This window comes from Lactuca virosa, chromosome 3 (genome assembly GCF_052849685.1).
Source record: "Lactuca virosa cultivar CGN04683 chromosome 3, Lactuca_virosa_CGN04683_v6, whole genome shotgun sequence".
NCBI classification, from domain to species: domain Eukaryota; kingdom Viridiplantae; phylum Streptophyta; class Magnoliopsida; order Asterales; family Asteraceae; genus Lactuca; species Lactuca virosa.
This window is the reverse complement of record NC_136428.1, coordinates 211,868,897-211,890,862: the sequence shown is the minus strand read 5'-3', so window position 1 is coordinate 211,890,862 and position 21,966 is coordinate 211,868,897. Positions and strand designations below refer to the sequence as shown.

Sequence of the window (21,966 nt, the reverse complement as noted above, 5' to 3'; positions counted from 1 at the left end):
AGGATTTTCTAAGAGGAACTGGCGAACTTTTCTAAGCAGAAATTACGATTTATTTATATCACTAAAATCTTATGAACTCACTAGCTTAATTGCTGATAAACTCTTTCAAATAACTTGTATTCTCAGGAGGCTATTAGACAGGTACTCGCACTGGGATCCCGAAGATGGAGCAGTATAGCTTCAAGTCTTGTTTGTTAATTGCTATTGTATTCTATGTTTTGTGAACACACACTTTGTAAACACTTTCTTTCTAATGAAATGGTTGTTTATTACTTTGATTACTATGATGCATGTCTTGTGATAGTAAACATGACGTCCTCCACCCCAGAACGTTTCCGCCGTTCCGGTTTTGCGGTGTGACATATATATATATATATATATATATATATATATATATATATATATATATATATATATATATATATATATATATATATATATATATAGGGGTGAGATCCGTTGGTAACTCATAGTTTCCCGAGAATCAGAAATCTAAAAGTAGAGCGTTAGATCAAAATTATTTCACTAATGGCATGATCGTCATCTTACCAATCTCATTTAATATTTAATTTTTTGTGTTATTGGAAATATTAATAAAAATGTCAAAAAATTAACAACATAAATTAAGTTTTCAGATTTTTTTATAAACTTTAATTTTCGAATTTTTAAGAAAATGCAGATTCTCTTTTAAATTTTAAAAAAGAAATTGAGAAAAAAATATTTTTTTTAAATTGAAATTTTTATAAAAAGTAAGTTGTTTAAAAATGAGTAAATTTAAAAAAATTCAATTTTTTAGAAAAACTATAATTTTGTAACCAGAAAAAACATCGTTTTAGGTGCATATATGCATCTTTTTTCAAGTGTATATATATATATATATATATATATATATATATATATATATATATATATATATATATATATATATATATTCGTAATTAAATCATAAAAAAACTCAATTTATTTACTAATCTGTAAACACATTAGTACAACTATTTTATTCGATACAAAATAAAATATAAGAAACAAAAAATGCTGCGAAAACATTTTCATTTATTCGTGTCAAGATTTCCATATTTTCTTCAATTTATCACTTTTCACCTCTTCAATATTTTCAAATCTAAAAAAAAATTTAAAAGAACTTATTAATGCAAGAACACTCACAAAAATGCATGTGTGCATATAGACATAATTCATATGTGATTCACTTGTGATTTACATGTGAATCACATGTAATTCATTTGTAATTCACTTGTGATTTACATGTGAGTTACATGTGATTCATATGTGAATTACATGTACTTTACATGTGAATAACATGTAATTCATATGTGATTTACATGCGATTCATATGTGAATCACATGTAATTCATATATGATTCACTTGTCATTTAAATGTAAATTACATGTGATTTATATGTGAATTACATGTGAATCACATGTAATTCGTATGTGATTTACATGTGAATTACTTTTGATTCATATATGAATTACATGGGAATCACATGTAATTCATATGTGATTTAGTTGTGATTTACATATGATCACTAAAATTACTAAAATATTAATGCAATTCACACAAATCACATATGATTTGTAATTTGTTATTGCCATTGGCCAACTAATCAAATGAACGAACCTTTGATAAGTGTGAAAACATTTCGTCTGTCGGCAGCGACACTAGCCATTGCAAAAGAAGAGATCTGTACTAGTTAAAAAGCACAAGAAAGATGGATATTTACAGAACTAAGGACGAAAATGAAGAGAGAGTATCGCCATTTGCACCAAAGTGAACAAGCCCAACTTTTGAACCAAAATACTGAGACGACAATTAAAATCCAAATGGAACTAGGAATGCATAACCATATATACTGTAATGGCTGACACCTAGAAGTAGTTCACATCAAGTCTCCATGAAACACTAGAGTCGCCTTTTTTAGATCAAACGCATGGCAAGATTACCCGCGGAAGCTATCAAAAATACAATTGTGGTAGAAATCCATATGAGCCCATATCTAAATACACAAAAATGTTAGTGACCTAATTTCAAGATTCGTAACTAGAGTTCGTAATCATAAAACTTGCATATATGGGTTACCTTTAATTTTTCTCAAAACGTCACCAGTTGTGTATATCAATGCTAAAGTATTATGTATAGGATGGGATGCTAAATGCTCCATTCCAATTGTTTGTAGATTGTTATCCATATATATATATATATATATATATATATATATATATATATATATATATATATATATATATATATATATATATATACATCAAATTAGCCAATACTTATTGGGTATCTGTCGTTTGATTAATTTCTCAGAGTGTGATGCAAATGCAACATACTACTTGGGCCTATGAGAGTCTGTTAACCCCTACTCCCAGCACTATTGTTTATAGGAAATATTTGTAGGTTTGCTTCAAAATATGCAGAAGATTTGAATAATAAGTAAACATGGTACATGCTTTTAATTCAACTATACTTCGAAAGAGACATTAACAGCTATACAAAATATCTTAAAGAGTCTGATAACGTTTTGTATAGCTGGAGACTTTCATGTGTTTACATCAAGCACATATATCAACATATTGAACCTAGTAAAAGCATACACATTAACATAGTAACATGAGACATGATAAGTTAACCCATCATAGAAACTAATATTTAAGAAATTAACCAAAATCCATGACACGTTTTTAGTTCAAAAATCAATATTAATTTGACAAATGGCTTTCAGGAAATGATCATTTAGCATATCAAACTATCCAACTGTTCACCTAGAAAAACGATTGTGTTTTGTCTTTGGGTTTCGATAGGCTTAGTTTCAAACCTCAAATTGTTAATGAATGTTACACTTTGAGAAGAGTTGATAACTACATAAACCTTATAACAATAAACAAGTCATGTAAATCTGCAATAGCGTAATGTCGGTATAAAATTTTAAACGAAAGTAGTGCATTGGTATTGCCGTCAATGTAACATAGTTCAATAGAAAATAACTTTCAAATAAACAACAGTTCAAAAGCATATGACTACAGTTACAACACAAATCAAAACGAAAAACAAACAAAATAGCGAGAAATCAAAAACTTCCACCCTTCGATCACTTCACATCCTCGACTTGAGATCAATTTTACAACATCAAGCGATAACAAAGAATTGTAATAGTGATTATAAATTAGGGGAAATACACAATCAAGTAACATGATATTAGAAAATACATACCGGAACGGAACCAGGAAAGCGACTAGTAGGAAGGCTGTGTAGGAAGAATATGCCATGTAATAGTGTTTTTCAGTGAGGGGTAGAAGAAGAACTGGAGGTTTTCAACAAGTCCTATTAATGCACTAGGAATGAAATTCAATCGAGATTGTAGTTTTCTTTTTGGTAGGTAGTCAGAATTGATGAACAAAAATGAATCCCTAATTACGAGAACAAATCTAGAGAATTAAATAAAGCGACACTCATCAACTAGCGTATTGATTGACCTGAAAACATTTGTTGATTCTATGATTCTCCATCGACGATCTCCACATGGAATACAGATGGTCGGAGGCAAGATGTTCGGAAGCGGGATGAAGGGTAGAGAGATAGAAAGAGAGAGAGAGAGAGAGTGTGTGTGAGAGAGAGAGAGAGAGAGAGAGAGAGAGAGAGAGACGAGATTAAGCAAAACGTGTATAAGGAGGTTGACCAGTTCAGATATTCATTCTCTTTAGGGGACTAAATTAACTTATCCTTAAAATATCCCTAGATTTAATTTAATAAGATACCCCCATATCTATTCTTTTCCAAATACTTACAAAAATGCCACAAATCATCTTAATCTTCTATTATTTTGATCTAATGGTCTTTGTTTAGATTTTGGGTTCGTAGGAAACTATAAGTTCTCAAATGATCTTTCCTCTCTCTCTATATATATATCTCTCTCTCTCTCTCTCTCTCTATATATATATATATATATATATATATATATATATATATATATATATACATGTAACAACACATAGAGAAAAAATGAGAGCTATAACTCACCATGTTAGTTAGTGAAGACTTACTACCCTTGGCTCCATTATTCCATTGATACATCTTGAACCATCTTCTTTGCTTTTAGGCCTATTCAAACAACATAATTAAGTTATTAAAATTTCTCTTATACTATTAAGAGCTTAATGACTCTCTATGTCGAAATGATCACTTAATGGATCATATTTCTAACATCTCATTTTCAATTTCAAAATCCAACTAAACTAATGAAATAAGTATCCAATACTACCTAATTCGTTATAAGATAATCTAATGTATCAAATCAAATTACCACTAGTTAGGGTTTCAAACCATAACTTCACATATATAACTTTCACCATGGAAATCACATATAAGCTTGTTCAAAGCTCCTAAACACTCTTATTGAAATCAATAATAAGTTTTCTAATAGTAATGTTTCATTATAACTCAATTCAAGGGTTTAGTCTATTGCGAAACCATGTCGTGGTGGCCTAAATTACCCTATGGTCTTCTCTTCTCCATGTCATGGCGAACATTCTTCCATAGCAACCAACTTTTACCACCATGGCTTAGTGCTCATACACCACAACGTGGTGCAAAGTATGTTGCCTAAAATTTACAACAAAGGACTTCATTTGAATCACTATTTATCCCCACCATATTGTGGTGAGCATATTCCCATGTCGTGGTGGCTATAACATAACATTCTCCATTGCTGATTCCATTCTAGCTTTGTGGACAACTTTTATTCCAACTTCTATCCTTCGTAACTCCTTTGTGCTATACTCGTTTTCTATGATTTTTTATATCTACACAAAGGTGGAGATATAATCTACAACATGCCCATATATATCTTGAAGTGAAAGGATTGGAACATGCAGAAATTAAATTTTATCATGGATTACGAGCCCATTATACTATCCATAAGATCAAAAAACAACTACTTCTGCCATTTTTTTGTATTCAATAAGATATATGAATTTATACTACCATTGAAAGTTATTTCTAATCCTTTGAGTAGTTTATTAAGGTTAAGTACTGACATTTGAAAGAATGTGTAGTGACTACAATGATGCAAGAAGACTGAAACATGGAGAAGATAATTTCATCATGAACATCAAGCCCTTGCTACTGTTCATAGCATCGAAAGAGAACTATTTTCAAAATGTTCGGTATATGGTCTTATAATTGAAGTTATTTATACAATGTTTCATGAGATCATTTTGAATTATTTAATTGTAGAACATTCTAAAAGAAAGTTATGAAATCTATGAAGCTATTATTGTAACAATAGTTCAAATCTGATTTAGATATTTGAAGAAGATGTATTATTATGGAACCATCTTCTTTGACATATAGTTGAGAATTACATTACCAAATAGCTATTTGTATGATATTTTTGAATTTCATTTGATCACAAGACTTACGTTAAATGTAAGGTTCATTTCTCAATATAGATGGAAAAGACACTATGTTATAGTGCAAATATCTATTGAAATTAGTTTAACTAATGAACTATTTTGAATGACTGTCACAACCGTTTTCCAAGATAGATCGGTAGAAGGCTTGATTGATTAAAGGTGGGGGTTTTGGGGAAAATCCATGTACCATGACATGGTGAACGCAGAACTATGACGTGGCATGCTAAAAGCATGAAATGCATATCCGGATGGCCGCCACGATGTGGCAAGAGAAAGGCCATCACATGGCAGTGGCTGCAGCCCAAGCCCATGATTTTTACGGTTTTTTTTTCATATTTAAGAACCTATTCTCAAAGATTAGGGCATCCTCTTCAGCCTCCTACCCTAGACCACGAAACCATAGCATTCATGGATGATTAAGAACTTCATTGCTTGATTTAAGACCTTATTCTTGGATTTTGGTGGAACTTGAGGAAAGATGAAGATCATTTTGGTGCAAGGAGGCAATGAATCAGCTTGGATCCATCATCTCCTTCATATTTTTGAGTTGTTGGAGCTATAAAGCTCTCATCTTGACCTTTTCTCTTCTTGATGCAAATATAATTTCATTTTTCTTGTTTGTGGCCCCTTCCTTGGATGCTCTTGGAGTTTGAAGATTTCCAAGGCTTGAAATAACTTTCTAAGGTCAATAAACTTCTAGTGAATAAGAAAAAGAGTCATGTTTGAGTTCCTTGTGTACATGCTAAACTTATAGCCTCATTAAGGACTTAATGGAAATAAAATTGTAGATCTTGGCTTGTCGTGGAGTCCTAATGGATAAAGTTGGAAACTTCACCCGTTAAGTCATTGAAAAGGACTAGATCTAAAGTTATAGGTTTAGATCTGTAAGGGTTAAGCTCTTAATGAATATTTTGGCAATCTGCCAACTTCCACAATGTGGCAATGGGCTTTCCATGACCTGGTGTTTCTCAACTTCTTGACTGGTTTGTCTTGATATACCCATGACATGGCCAAGAGCTCTCCATGTTGTGGTGAGTGTTGACTTGGTTGACGGTTGATAGTTAACTGTTAACTTTCGAACTGTTTGACTTTGGGTCAAAGTTAAAGGAATTGGGTTATTGATTAAGGATTTATCTTTACTTGGTGTCAGCCGTTTCGTAGAAGTGATCAATGTAGGCAGTGAGTGCTCTGTTGTGTTTCCGTAGGTCTTCGATTCGGGTGACTTTATTTATTATACTACGTTTTACAGTGTATATCCTACTGTGTCAGGATATAGTGATGTGAGTTAGAATCGATAAATGAACACATAATCAATCAAAGAAAGCAGTTAGAAGACATCATGTAAATATGATCATGTTGGCTCGTATTAAGTCTAAAGAGAGTATAAAGTTTCGAGAGCATTTTACAATGAACAGTGCACAAAATGTTGCCCTCAAATCTAGTACTTACCCTATTTATGGGGTACAACAGACTAAGCAAAATATACAAGGACTAAACATTCTTGTTTCGAATACAAACGACGCGTTGTAAATACATAAAGAGTCTAAACATTTAGAATTCGACTCCTTACAGACTCAAACTATTTCGACTCCTCACTATAAACGTTTCGATCCCTATAATCTCCCCCTTAGTGAGAGTAGTTGAAAGTATTCCATCAACTTTAGAGTCTGAAAAAGTACATTACGAATCTCCATATACCACAAGATGATCTTTCGAATCTCTGTCTTGTCTTCAACATCATTCTTCTTGCAGTTGTTAATGCGAATAAGGAGAGTAGTATACTATAAATTCATATACCTCTCTAGATCACTTACTTGGAACAAATTTTTTGTCATCCTCCCATTCCTATTCTTCCCTCGAAACACGACCCAAAGCGGCTGATGAATTATCTCACTATCTTCATAATCATAGATGTTGATCTTACCTCTTAGAAAATATTGGAGGACATTCGAAGGCTTTTTGACAGCTAAAGCAAGCTCAATATCTGTGATTGCCAAGTAATCATCTTTGTTGGTTTCATTTAACTTCGAAACATCCACATTACTAAAAATCTGCAATTGAGAACTCATAAACAACATTGTTCGCTCTTAAGACAACATAGCGAAAATTTTTGTAGAAGACCTTCAAACAAGTTGTCTCACATTATAGTCATCACATTCATTATCTTCACAAATGACCATACCTCTTCTTTTCTCTTCCCTAAGACTGCATGGAAACGAAGATTTAGTCTTTTGAACTCATTCTTATCATTTAAAATTTCAACAATCTTGAACTGAGAAGATATGAATAACATGTGGTTGATCAGGAAATCAAGATGATTGTAGTCAAAATTCTTAATATCATAGTTCTTCTTAGGCACCTTTCGAAATTAATCATTCAAACCAATTGATATAATGTCCTCAATCATTTCATAACACCGCTGCTTGTTGGGATCACCCTTGTTCAATCCAGGTGGGTCATTTTGTCTTCGCCTCAGGATACTATTAATTTGCCTTTGCTTCTCGATTTCAAGAGCTTGTTGATTTTTCTTTTCTTCTTCTAATAGAACCATAAAAATAGCTTTTTTTTATTACTTGGATCATCATTCGAAGTTGGTGGAACTGAAGTTGAACTCGAACCTCTAAATCCTTCGTTTATTGAGATTCCTTTTGAAAGTGCTCTTGTAGTTGTTGTTGTTGTAGAAGTTGTGATCAATGATATGGGAAATGAAGTCGGAATTTGAGTCGAACTCACTTTCCCTACAACAACCCCTTTCTCAGAATCTTTAGAAGAACCAACTCCTCCGAATCCTTTCTCTCCCCCTTGTGACACTTGCACCGCATGTGGATCATTAGTTGGTAATCGAAGAACCAACTCAAGTATTGAAGCAAGTTCTGATTTGATATTGGTCTCGGTAGTTGAAATCAATTGAGCAATAGAGTCTTAAGAAACTATTGACTGGTTCTAAAGATCAATTTTCGAAATATACCCTTGATACTACATAAAAATTCTTCCATATTTTCAAACACCTGAGAATCCTTTTCAGACTTTTCTTCAAGCTTATTCGAATACTCAGTGTTAAACTCAACCAACTTAGTGATAGTAGTCGCAATGACATCGACTTTTCTCTGCAACAAAGTGTAATTTTGCTCCACCTTCTAAACCACTTTTGACATCTGCAACTTGAGTTCAACAACTTTGATATCCACAGATTCCTTGATTTTCGTCACTTGTTCAAAAAAAATGTCTTGATGTTCCTTTGCAAGGTCGCGAAGGTTCTGAATCTCATAGTCAAAGCTCTTGGAATGAACTGCTAACCTGTTACCTTGTTTCTGCTCAATGCCCTCAACTAATCTTCGAAAGCGATTTTCTTGAGATTTCAACAAATACTCCATCTTGACCCCGGTAACAAAATTATTCCCCCAATATCTGCTTGTATTTGAAGAAGAGAATTTATTTTGTAGTTGTGGATTTTTAATTGTTTCCCTAAAATAATTAAGTCATCAGGAAGATTTTCCTCCTCAGGATCAAATTGAAGATCAACAAAGGACACCATGATCTCATCATCATTAGGTTCTTCATCATGAATCATTCTCTCAGCCTCAGTGGATTAAGAAGAGAAGAAAACTCCATATGCAAGGAAGACTCGAATTCTTAAAATGACTTATCCCGGTAAGAACTGGTTGAATCCCCATTTCATTGAACATATGAAGCACTTGATCAGTAGAAACTTCATAGAAGGTACCTGATACAAGCAACTTCAGGATATGGGCAAAATGATTCCTCGTAAGATTCCTTGTCTTTGAATTCGTTAACTGAAACGTGACCACCTTTGTTGTTTTGGTGAAGACAGCAATGGAACCAGCAAGAGAAATCCACTTCATTAGAACCACAAATGAATAAGACAATGTAGTAGATATTACAAAGTTATTTAGGGTTTGAATAAGCATCCGTAATTGGTCTGGATACTGATCAATCGTTGGAACCAAACGAAAATTGGTATTCTGAGTCTTCATCATGGGTTGTGAGAGTTCTTCATCATTAGTTGTAGTTGGATCAACAATGATTTGAGGAGTAGCCATTGGAGAGAATACATAATTGTTTGAAAATGATGAATAGGTTGAGGTTTTGGGAAATTTAATCTGAGAGCATAAAGTGTGAGAATGAAATCATCAAGTTCACTTTAAAATTGACGGTATTTTTGAACTTAAACCGGTATCCAATAATACTCTCCCACATATTGTATGAGTTACTTAACCGACACCGTAAAAAGCTCCATTTCATAAAAATGATCATCACATTTTCCTTGAATCCCGTAAAGATCCTGAACCGTCATGTCCATCGGATCTTTCGCTATTTCCAACCGGATAAGAACCGTCACATTTTTCGAACTACAACCAACTACAATTTGTTGATTCGACACCAAGATAGCATTATACCTTCGGTAATGAGGCAAGGCTCATTCACTTTTGGGATTTTATAGGAAAATCATATGCCAATCTTTGAAAAATCTAAGTTTCGAGTTGGTAGTACCCAAAACCTCAAGGATTTCAGTGCATTTATGTGCCAAAGATAGAGAGAGAGAAACAAATTAAAAAAATGTGGGGATATTGTGATATCAAATTATTTTTTATACAAAAGCAGAATGATCCCAGACAAAGATCTCTTCATTTATCATCAAGAGAGATGATGAATTGCCTGTGTGGTATCCCGTGAATTATAATTGAATACACATTGATGAGCATCAAAGGGCTTCTTTTTCATTGGTTTCAAAAGGTAGGTTCAGTTTTGTTCAATACCACAACTTAACATAAGTGTGATACAATTAAAAAAACTTACTTGGATGACCAGTGTACTTAAGAACAAGTATGGTTGGATATGATTTGAAATGACAAGAAGTCAGAAAGATATTCATACGAAAATCACATTCCAAAAAAAATTAATTTCTGGATCTTGCTGGGCAAAAATGTCTTGGTGATAGACCATTTTATCAAGATCACGCAAGTCGAATGAAATGTAATTTTGAATATAAAAAAGGTATAGAAAAAAGTGTTTCGTTAAAATCTTGAAAAAAATGTTCACCGTCAATTCATTGATAGTTGGGGTGTATGGGTTTCACCATCATCACGGATAATAACTCAAGGTCGTAAACACGAAATATATTCATATCTACATTCTAGTTGGTTTCTACTAGAGATGTCGAGGATTTGTAGTGTAGTGTGTGATCATGAAAGAAAGTTTTGATGAAAAAGATTGGGTATAAGAACTCATTGTACCTCTACGAAATATATCGACATTGCAGCAGCATGCTTCTAGGGACACTTAAATAGTACATAAGATCGAATGAATACCTGTCCCCTTGATGGATATGTTTGTTGAAATGCATCACAGCATCAAGTTTTTACAATGATACATGATCCGTTAGTCAAAAATATCAAGTACAAAAACAAGAAAATCCTTTTGGATTTTTGGTTTGTAGAAATCAAACACAAAAATAGGAAAATCTTTTTGGATTTTTTTTATTGAAATCAGACACAAAAATAAGAAATTCTTTTTGGAGTTTTTATTTTTGAAAAATAACAAACAAAAATAAATGAACAATAAAATGTTACCGAGATATGTTCGACCTAACAAACAAAACTTGCTTCTATCATTCCCAATGCATTCAAAATCCTTATGAATGACTTTTCATCTAAAGGTTTAGTGCAAATGTCTGCAAGTGGATCCGTTGTTTAGACAAAATGGACTTTAATGTTCCCATCTTCTACATGGTCCTTTATGAAGTGATATCGAAGAGCAATGTGTTTCGTTTTCGAATGTTGGATCGGATTGTGAAAAATGCGAATGGAACTTTGTGAATCACAATACAAAGGTATTTTCTTCATATTGATCTCATAGTCTCACAATTGGCTTTGAATCCAAATTAGTTATGATGTATACGAAGTAGCAACCACATACTCTACTTATGCGGTCGAAATCGAAACACAAGTTTGCTTTTTTGATTGTCAGCTCACAAGCTTTCCATCCAATATTTGACGTCCTCCAGTTGTGATCTTTCGATCAAGTTGACATCCACCTAGATCCACATCAGAAAAATATTGGATAAAGAATCTTCTCTTCGATGGACACCATAATCCCAACGAAACTGTTCCTTTGAGGTAGCGAAAGTTATTCTTGACAACATTTAGATAAGGTTCTCGTGGGTTCGATTGGTACCTAGCACAATTACATACAACAAACATATTATCAGGTCGACTTGTAGTTAAAAACAAAAGTGAACCGATCATGCTTCTATACGTCGTTAAGTCCACTTCAGGCTTATCCAACAAAGGATTGAAGCACGTGCCAATAGCCATAGGTACTTTAACTATAGTTTTTTCGTCATTCCAAACCTTTCAAGGAGATATCGCGTATATTTTTCTTGATTAATAAAAATGCCTTCCCTGCTTTGATGAATATGTAAACCCAAAAAGTTATTAATTTTCCCCATCGTACTCATTTCGAATTGACTTTTCATGAGTTACTCAAATTCCTTAGATAAGAAAGGATCAGTCGAACTAGAAATAATATCGTCGATATAAATTTGAACGAGCATCAAGTAATCCCATACTTTCTTTCGAAATAAAGTAGGATCAACTGATCCTTGTTTAAATTTAGCGATTTTCAAAAAAAAAATTCAGAGTTGCATACCATGCACGAGGTGGTTGTTTCAATCCAGAGACTGCCTTATCTAAAATGTAACAGTGATCAGGATACTTATCGTTAACAAAAACAGGTGGATGTTCGACCTATAATGTTTCCTCCAGAACTCTTTGAGGAATGCACATTTGACATCCATGTTATAAAGGTGAAAATCCTTATAAGATGCATAAGCAAGAAAAATTCATACCGCCTCAAGTCTTGCAACAGGGGCAAAGGTTTCATCATAATTCATACCTACTTGTTGAGAATAACCTTTTACGACTAGTCTTGCTTTATTTCGAACATGATTGCCTTCTTTATCAATTTTGTTTTTAAAAATTCATTTTAGACCAATTAACGAAACATCATTTTGTTTAGGAATTAACCTCCAAATGTTATTTCGTTCGAATTCAGCAAGTTCAGATTGCATTGCAACAACCCAGTTAGAGTGTTCTAATGTAACCTTTACTATTTTTGGTTCTAGTTTCAAAATGAACACATTAAACATACAATATTCTTGTTGAACATTCAGTACTTCATTTCTAGCTCGTATCCGAGCTCGAGTCAAGACACCATAATTTGGATATCCAAGAACCTATTCCTTTTGATGATCTCTTGTCCACTTATCCATCGGTGGATATGCAAGATCAAAGTATAAAGGCGAATCTTCGAAAATATCATCTGCTTCTCAGCCTTCTCCTGCAATCGAGATATTGTCAGTTACATCATTAAAATCATTAGTTTGATCATTGTTATTATCAGGATTTGATCCAGTTGGCTCCCCCTCAACCAATGGATTTGAGATGTGATGCTCCCCCATAACATCAACATGGTTCAGCACATGCTCCCCCCGACTTAAGTTGTAGTTGGCATACACTCCCCCTCAACAGTCGAATCATAATTTTCATTTTGTAACGTCAAGCTCAAGTGCTCCCCCTCCACTTGATCATCGGTCAAAACTGATACTCTTTCAACATTCACCCTTGAAGTTGATGAAGAATGTGTATCATTTTATCCACTTGTGACAGTTGAATCATCAGAGTGTTTCGATACTTTAGGAACATGATTATCACCAACATGTTTTTTTGACATCAATGGCCCTATCAGGAATTCCAAATATCAAATCAAGATCAATATCATAAGAGTTCATGATTTCAGATTCAACATTTGTTTCAGCCTTTATAGGCTTTTGAACGAAAGACATTTCGACTCTTTTGACATAGAAGTCATTGAAAATATGTTTAAAAGTTTCTTTAATCTTTCTTATTCATTTGTTCAACACCCTATAGGCTACAAAGTTATGTGAATATCCCAAGAAGATTTCTTTATCGGATTTCAATTGAAATTTAGAAAGATTGTCCTTGCGATTCATGATGAAACATCTGCTCCCAAAAACATGAAAGAATTTAACATTAGTTCTCTTCTTGTTTATTATTTCATAAGGTGTAATATTAAAACGACGATGAATAAAAGAAGGATTTGGTGTGAAACAAGCAGTCAAAACAACTTGTGACCAAAGATATTGAGGCAAGTTCGCATAATTAAGCATTGTTCTTGTAGCTTCTCATAAAGAACGATTCCTCCTTTCAACAACACCATTTTGTTACGGTGTGTAAGGAGACAAGAAGTTGTGTGATATTCCTGATGTGCACAAAGGTACCCCCTAATTTTATAATTTATAACCTAACTAACTTAACTAACTAAAATGCACCTAGGCAGTGTACCTAGTCAAATTATAGAATAGTTGGGTAAGTTGGGTGTCGATCACAGGGAACGGTGTTAACTAATTAATTTATCTACTATTAAATTAACCTAATTTTAGAGCAAAGATGGGGTTTTTATCTGATTTTACAAGACCAGATGAACTTAAGTCACAAAATTCAATCAATTAATTAAAACACTCCTGTTTAGTTCGAATCCACTTCTTCTTTATGGTTAGCTAACATTTATGGATTGTCAAGGTTGGTTATTTTTGTATTAGTAATTTAAGTCTAAATTTACCAATATTAACTAATTCATGTAAAACTATATATGGTTACACACAGTCAAACACATAATAAGTTGCAGATTATGAATTTGCTATGTAAAATTAGGCAAACACAATTATGGTCATAATTTATGTTCTATAGCACAGTTAAATTTATTTACTTCAATTACTTTCTAAGATTTTTGTTGATCCTAGCTCTAGCAATTTAATGTTCACTAAATCACTAGGTAAACAAGTTCATGCAGTTTAATGATCACTAAGCTACACAGAACATGAGTTCAAGTACCTAAAGAAACAAATATTAACATGCTAGGTAATAACAAATCAAACACAAGAAATTCACCAACTAATCAAATCCAATAGTCATTAAGCTAAACCATATGTCAAAAGCTTCATCTAGCTAAACAAGAGTAACTTGATTAAGCTGCTCATGGCAACAATTAAACAAACACAAATCAAAATATAAAACATGTTCAAGTATCAACAATTAAACTAATTATGAACCTCTACTCTTTTGGTGTTGAAAACCTTTTTCCAAGACTTCCCTTCTGCTAAAATTCGTCTTCTGGAAACCTTCCCATCAACCAAAAGTCCCTCCAGTCGTAATGGACAAGCCAATTTATAATATTCACGAAATTCACATTTCACGTCGTGGAAGGATGCTCCACGTCGTGGTTTTAGAGTTATCCGCATCGGGAAAGGATTCTTACTTCGCACGTATTTATCTTCCAGAAGATTCATGCCACGTCGTGAAAATGTTGACCACGTCGTGACTTTGGTAAATTTCGTGGATTGCTTTAACTTTTGTACTCCAAGTCTCCAATGTTCCATGTATTGTCAATTTTGGTCCCTTTCTTCGAAAATGCCTTACTTTGGCTGCAAATAACAATTTATCCTTATAAGTACCATTATTCTATGCAAATAACCAAAATATCAATAAAAATGTAAATAAATATTGCCTAAAAATATGTATAAATATGGCAATGTCAAAATACCCCACACTTATGCTTTGCTTGCCCTCAACCAAATCTACTTAATTGAAACTTAAACCTTCATCACTAATATCATATAGAACAATCCATTTTTGAACTCAGCCATTATGCCAAGACCTCAACGCATGCATTTGTGTCTAAAATGCTTCCTAAAGGACCCCCCATACTCTAAATACTCACAATCTTCATAAACACTCGCCCACTTCTTTCGAACAATTCCCATTTTGTGCAACCCTCCGAATCCATCCTCAGAAATCTTACTTAGCCTCAAAGTATTTTTGTAAAGCTACCCAAGCATACATAATCTAGAAATTACAACTTTTTATACCACAATGGAGCTCTTGGAATTCTTCACTTCTTGATATATTCGATATTGATTTCCTTGAATTCACCACCTTTTTGTGTAATTTTGATATCTTCAACTTTTGAAACTTCAGAATTTTCGATCTTTGATCTTCATACTTTGATACTTTTATGCTCCAAAAATTCTTCAATTTTTCACTTTTTGGTACTTTTTTTTTCTTTACATGTACTTACTTTTTATATCACTCAAAACCTACATGCTTAAGCAGGGGTGCTTAACTTCAACCTTTATTGGCTAAGACATAGCTTTCCTAGATACATTTCTGGTACAGGCTGCTAAACATATCGCATTCCTCAAACTAAGCGAGGTTATGTTTTTGTTCCATGATTTCACTAGAATAAAGGAGGCCACAAATGCACTATAACGTGTATCGTCTCAACTAAATATTTGAGCTCTCATCGGATTACCCCATGTAACATTACCAAATACAGTTCAATTTATTAAAATTTACCAAATTTTCTAGTAATTTTACTTTTTCTATCCTACCCCCTACCCCACACTTATTACACACAATGCCCTCATTGTATGCATAAACTAAATTAAAAGCAATAAAAAGGGAGAAAAAGGAACAGACTCCCCTGGGTTAGTGGCGTGATCGAACTTCATAAGTGCGGATAAAATGCGCATCTCGAAAAGGAACCTCTTCTGAATAAGAACTCGGACCTTAAACTCGCGAAATATGTAGATGAGCCCACAAGCAACGAATCGAAACTTCAATCTTCAATAAAAGCGGATGCAAATGTGTAAAACGTGTAGAATAATGTGGGAAAGCATACGCCACATTATATAGTAGAGGAAACTAGCCATAATAGTCTTCATAATTACCCCAAAAAGAAAAGTGGCAAGCGATAAAGTAAAACACGCCAATGGTCTTCAAATTTGTCAAATTAGAAATCATGTTGTAACGAAGACGACCACGTCGAGGTGTCACAGAAAAATGCGTTCTAATAATACACTGATCACTGGTTCACGATGTGAAATGGGGCGCCATGTCGTGAAAACTGGGCAACCCAGAACTAAGATTACCCACTTCTTTATTCAACTTGAAAATTTGACTAATGTCTCAACTAGTTAAGACACTTCTCATTCAGTATTCTAAAGACCCTTTCTGACTCTATCCTCTCTCTTTGACGCACCCCACACTTATTTCCAATTGTGGGTCGCGACTCCTGACTCTAAACTCTAACTGACTCTTGGCTAGACGTAAACGTTTTTTACTCGACCTTCCTTACCAAGACTCCAATGCAAATCTGAAATCAAACATCCAAAAGAAAATAAAAGTAACATAATAGTTGACAAGTCTTACAAACCATAAGTTTAAAAACAAATCAAAACCACACAAAACAAAACCAAATAACAACTAAATAAAAACTAAGAAAAAGGAAATCAATCATCATCGCCATGTCCTTGTACTCCACTAGGTCCTTCTCCATCGTTTCTCGGGTTCCAAAGCTCCTCCCAAGTAGGCATGTACGGGCACTGCGGTGGCACGGAAGGTGGTCGAACCACACCCATATGAGAAAACATTGCCTCCAAAATTTGAGTATTATAAGTTACCCCTCCGCGAAGATTATCCAAATAGGACCCAACCCGGCTTTGAAACGGGTCGGTGGGCATTCCTCCCATATGTTGTTGAGCAGCACGTTCTCTCTCAATCTCTCCCCGAGCTCTAACATTCCTCCATCGAGGCCTCGCTGGAGGTTGTTGCCCCGGTTGCTCTTCCTCTTGCACTCCATCCTCCGGGGGTATAACATAGCTGCCCCCGACATTTACCACCACCCGCATAACTCCCAACACTTGACTCGATAATTCGTTGATGGGAAAACGTGTAAGATTCTGCACAAACTCAGGAGACAAAATATCATACGACCGAGCAAGGCGGGTGACCAAATGTCCACCCGTTATCGGACTCCCTTGCCTAGAACCAGCCGCTTTGTTCCGCATGAATCTCGCAAGCATATATGGTAAATCACAATAGACCCCGGGAGTAATGATACTCCATAGATAGAACAAATTCTGTATGGAAACCTTATCACCATGGTGCTTGTGATTGATAGAAAAGGTGATAAGGCGATGAAGAAAACGATGCACGGGATTCCGAATTTGCGCTTAACTAGAGTCACGAGAATTATACTCGTGATTAGAGATAGTCCGCCAAAACTGAACATCCTAAGTGCCAGGAGTAAAATCCCGAACACACCCAAGTAGAAAAGGCACAAAGAATGGGGACTGAGTCTCCACTTCTGTATATATAACCCGATGCGCCAAGTGAACTCACGAAGGCTGTATTCTTGATATACCCCACCTAATCGGAAAACTAGTGCCCATTCGTAATCAAAGTCCACAGTCCTCCCTTCAAAACTAACGGTAGCAAAGAACTCTACCGATAATTCCCGGTAAACGGGTTCTTGAACAGAAAATAAATTCCTCCACCCATGACATGTAAAAGAAAAATAATTTCCTTCATACACCTTCGTCCAAAAACGCTCCAGTTCTGAAATCATACCCACAACCCTAAGCCAATTCCAATTTACAAGGGGTGCTATTGCAAACTCCCGATTATATAGCCATCCCAACAGGTTCTCATATGTGGTCAATAATGCCCGAGATATATTCCGTGGAAATCGATACAATGGATGAATACTTGCTACGTCAATCAGGTCATTCTCCTATGGAACCGCACGTCTAGGATCCATGCCTGAAAAAAAAATAAACCAAAACACAACAAAATACCCAAAGTGTTACTTTAAAAGTCAACCATAAAACTGCAATCCCAGAAAACATGTCGTGGACTAGCCTTCCACGACGTGGGGCGCAGTCGAATCGTGGGTCTCAATCTGCTATGTTACAGTCCAAATCCGGCATGAATGTCGCTTGGGGTTTGTTAATTATACTAATCTAAAGACCATGCATCCACAAACTACCAGCGAATTCAACCAATTTTGGGAATTTTATCATTCACATAAACCCTAGCCACTAAAATGTATAAATTGTAAGCAATGTCAACAATTAAAGGATGAAATACATACCAAATGGAGTTAAAAGACAAGAAAATGCAAGTGATTTGGAAGGAAAATGAAAGAAATCGGCTGTGGGGACTTCTTGCTTCCGTTCGTGTGACAAAGGATAAACAAATGGTGGGTCAAAGTGTTAACTTAACTGGTCCCCCCACCCTCCTTGTTCTTTTTTAAAAGCCATGTTGTGGGAGGCTATACCACGACGTGGTTTTTATAATAGGCTAAAACTGTTCCGGTCCATCTTGCTTATACTTAATGGGAATAAAGAATTTGCTCAATTCTAAATCAGTCCCCGTAATTCTTCCAGGCCCACGACGTGGATCATCAGCACACGTCGTGAATGGTGTCTGGACACAAAAATTGGTTTAGCTAATAATATTCGTTTATTTTTATTGTTTTCCATTTATTTCCAAAGCACTCCACAGCTAAATTTTACCAATTAATAGTTTTTAGATGATGAATTGATAACTTTCCTAATCAAAACTCAAAAGCTAAAAAGAAAAGAAAAGAAAATGCAAACCAAACTCGGGTTGCCTCCCGAGAAGCGCTTCTTTTTGATGAAGTCGTGAGCCGGACTCCGTGCCTCCTACGTTGAATCTTCAAATGAGTCCACCACCTGGATATTTTGCTCCTTCCATCCCCTATGGTATTCTTGGACTCGTCTAATGTACGCCTTCTTTGAGTTTTCCTTTTTAGCCTTGACTTCGTCTCCATCGAGCTTGCGTTTTATCCCTTTAGTCTCTAATTTGTCTTCACACTTAAGTTCTATAGTACCCTTCTCTTCCTTCACCACTGGACTAGTCACCTTTGATGTAACTTCTTCTTCATCACTCGACATTTCATCATTTTCCTCACTTATCAAAGATGTTGGTTTTGTGTAGGCAATGACTTCAACGAAAAATGGAACATATGCTCTTGGTTTAGTGTGTTTGACTTGATTAATTGTCTTGATTTCGTCTTCCATAAGCTTTTCTAATTCTTCAAGTTCATTCTCTTCATCAATATTTAGCACTTCACCTTTAACATCATATCCTTGAAATCCATCTTGTATTCCAAAATCTTCCTTATCATCACCAACCCTTAGTGTAAGCTTAGATTCACGAACATCAATTAGAGCGCCAGCAGTATTTAGAAAAGGGCTACCAAGAATGATTGGGATATTTGCATCCTCTTTCATATCCATAATTACAAAATCAACTGGGAAAACAAACTTCCCAATTTTAACAAGGATGTCTTCTATAATTTCTCTTGGATGCGTCACCAAACGATTGGCCATGTGGATGGTCATTTTTGTTGCCTTCATTTTCTGAATATTTAGCTTTTGGTAGAACGAAAAAGGCATCAAATTTATGCTAGCCCCGGAATCGGCTAAAGCATAAGTCTTCATATTATTTCCAAACTCACATGGAAGAGTGAGGCATCCAGGATCCCCCATATTCTTAGGCAACTCTCCCAATACATCCCTTGAGCTTTTTTCACTAAGAATAACCTTAGAATTATTCTTCAACTGCTGACGGGTGTCTACAAGATCTTGTAGGAGCTTCGCGTATGCTGGAATTCTTGAAAGCGAATCGATAAAAGGGGTATCAATAGGAATACCCTTTATTAGCTGAATAAACTCCAGATGTTCCTTTTCCAGTGGACTAAGATTAGCTCGAGACGGGAATGGTAAAGGTGGCCGATAAGCAGGAACGAATTCTGATTTCTTCTGTTCAGACCGGGCCCACGACGTGAGCATTGCGGACTCACGACGTGAGTCTGGTGTTTCAGCAACATCTTCATCTTCGAGCTTCGGCTTCTTCGGTTTGGATCGGGCTGCTTTGGTTCCACCTCTAGTGCTTCCAAAAACTCAGAGATTTCCTCTTCTTCAGTATCAATAGCCATAACATGAGGTTGAGCTTTCTTTCCGGGAAGTTGTGAGGATAATTTGTTGTTCACCAAAGTAGTGAGTTGACCAACTTGGACTTCTAAACTATGAATCGATGCTTGATGTTTTGTTAAGGAAGCTTGCTGGCCAATCATCATTTTGTGCTGTTCTTTCATCATATTCATGTGTTCCTTTAGCACTGCATCGGTATCATCATGCCTTTTCTCGGATGCTTCCATAAATCGGGTCAACATGTTTTCCAAATCTACTTTCTTTTCGGCTGGTGGTTGCTCTTTTTGATAGAAGCCTCAGCCTGTCTGCTTATATTTTTCTTCTTTTTGCCTCTTGTACTCATCGTAAGGCAGCCACTCTTTCTTTGGTTTTCTCCAATCCTCATCATACTTATCCCCACTCGAGTAGCAAACTTGAGCCCTTTTGTTCCCATACTCATCCAAGTTGCAATCTTTAGTCAAGTGTGGTCCATTACATCGTTCACACCCAACTTTAATTGCATGAATTGACTGGTCCATTTGTGTCAATCTCCGGTCCATAGTATTCAGCATCGCCATCATAGCAGCCATTTCTTCAGAATGCGTACCCCCACTACCTTTTGCTCCATCTTGTCTTGGGTTGTGGTACTCACGAGAGTGTCTTGCGAATTCTTCAACTAACTCCTTGACCTCCCTTGGATTCTTCTTTGTCAATGGCCCTAGATAGTCAAGGAGTTGTCTTGTCATAACATTGACCCCATCGTAGAAAATAGACATCTCTTGTTGAACATTTAGATCATGTTGAGGACAATTCCTTAACAATCCCTTGTAGCGCTCCCAAGCTTCCTATAATGACTCCCCCGTCTGTTGCTCAAAGTTAGCTATTGCCTTCTTGAGTTTAGCTATTTTGGAATGTGGGCAAAACTGATCTAGAAATTTCTCACGCATTTGAGCCCAAGTAGTGATTGTACCAGGAGGAAGTGCTTTTAACCAGTCTTTTGCAGCTCCCTTGAAAGTGACTGGTAGCATCCTTAGTAAGATGGTGTCTCTGTTAACATTCGGGACATTGAAATAGTCAGCAATGTAGTTGACTTCATCTAGATGCTTAAATGCATCCTCATGATCATTCCCATAAAATGGGATATCCTTTAGTGTAGTGAGGATATGTCCCTTCAGCTCGAATGTGGCAGTGGAAGGTATCGCTGGTTGTACTAAACCTGGACCAACATCTTCACGAATTCGCTTCTTTTAAGCTCACATTGACATTTCTTCAATGTTTGCCATCTCGTTTCTTGGCTCGTTCTCGGGTTCACTCGTATAAAGTCCAAACTCATTCTCGGAGTCGTACTCGGATTCGGTTGGGAAAGGTATTTGATCTAAGTTTTCAACTTTGCTCTTGTCCTTTGAAGATGAACTTGACTCTCCCGTTTTCTTCCCCGACTTCTTTGAGAACACTGACTTAAGTTCTTGTAAGGGTGTCTTCTTTGGTGTTTGATCTTCCTTTACGTTCTTATCTTTCTTTTTGTGAAGGGCTGACTCTCGATCTTCAAGTGGTGGCACCAAAGGTGTATTGGATCCTCAGGTCATGTACTCCTGAAAAAATAAACAAAATAAAAACGTAAAACTGAACTAAAATAGAAAAGCAAACTAAAA

The 21,966-nt window shown here is 35.4% G+C and overlaps 1 long non-coding RNA gene and 1 other non-coding gene across 2 annotated transcripts; one reads left to right on the top strand and one right to left on the bottom strand.

The window, feature by feature from the left end:
* Nucleotides 1–1,040: 1,040 nt before the first annotated feature.
* Nucleotides 1,041–3,705, bottom strand: LOC145162822 (uncharacterized). The gene is made up of 3 exons (XR_013739356.1): nt 3,236–3,705; nt 1,640–2,015; nt 1,041–1,120 (listed from the first exon to the last, which is right to left on the bottom strand). It is a non-coding gene; the product is annotated as an uncharacterized LOC145162822 (long non-coding RNA).
* Nucleotides 3,706–21,106: 17,401 nt separating this feature from the next.
* LOC145168207 (small nucleolar RNA R71) lies at nt 21,107–21,213 on the top strand. The gene has a single exon (XR_013741778.1). It is a non-coding gene; the product is annotated as a small nucleolar RNA R71 (small nucleolar RNA).
* Nucleotides 21,214–21,966: the final 753 nt, after the last annotated feature.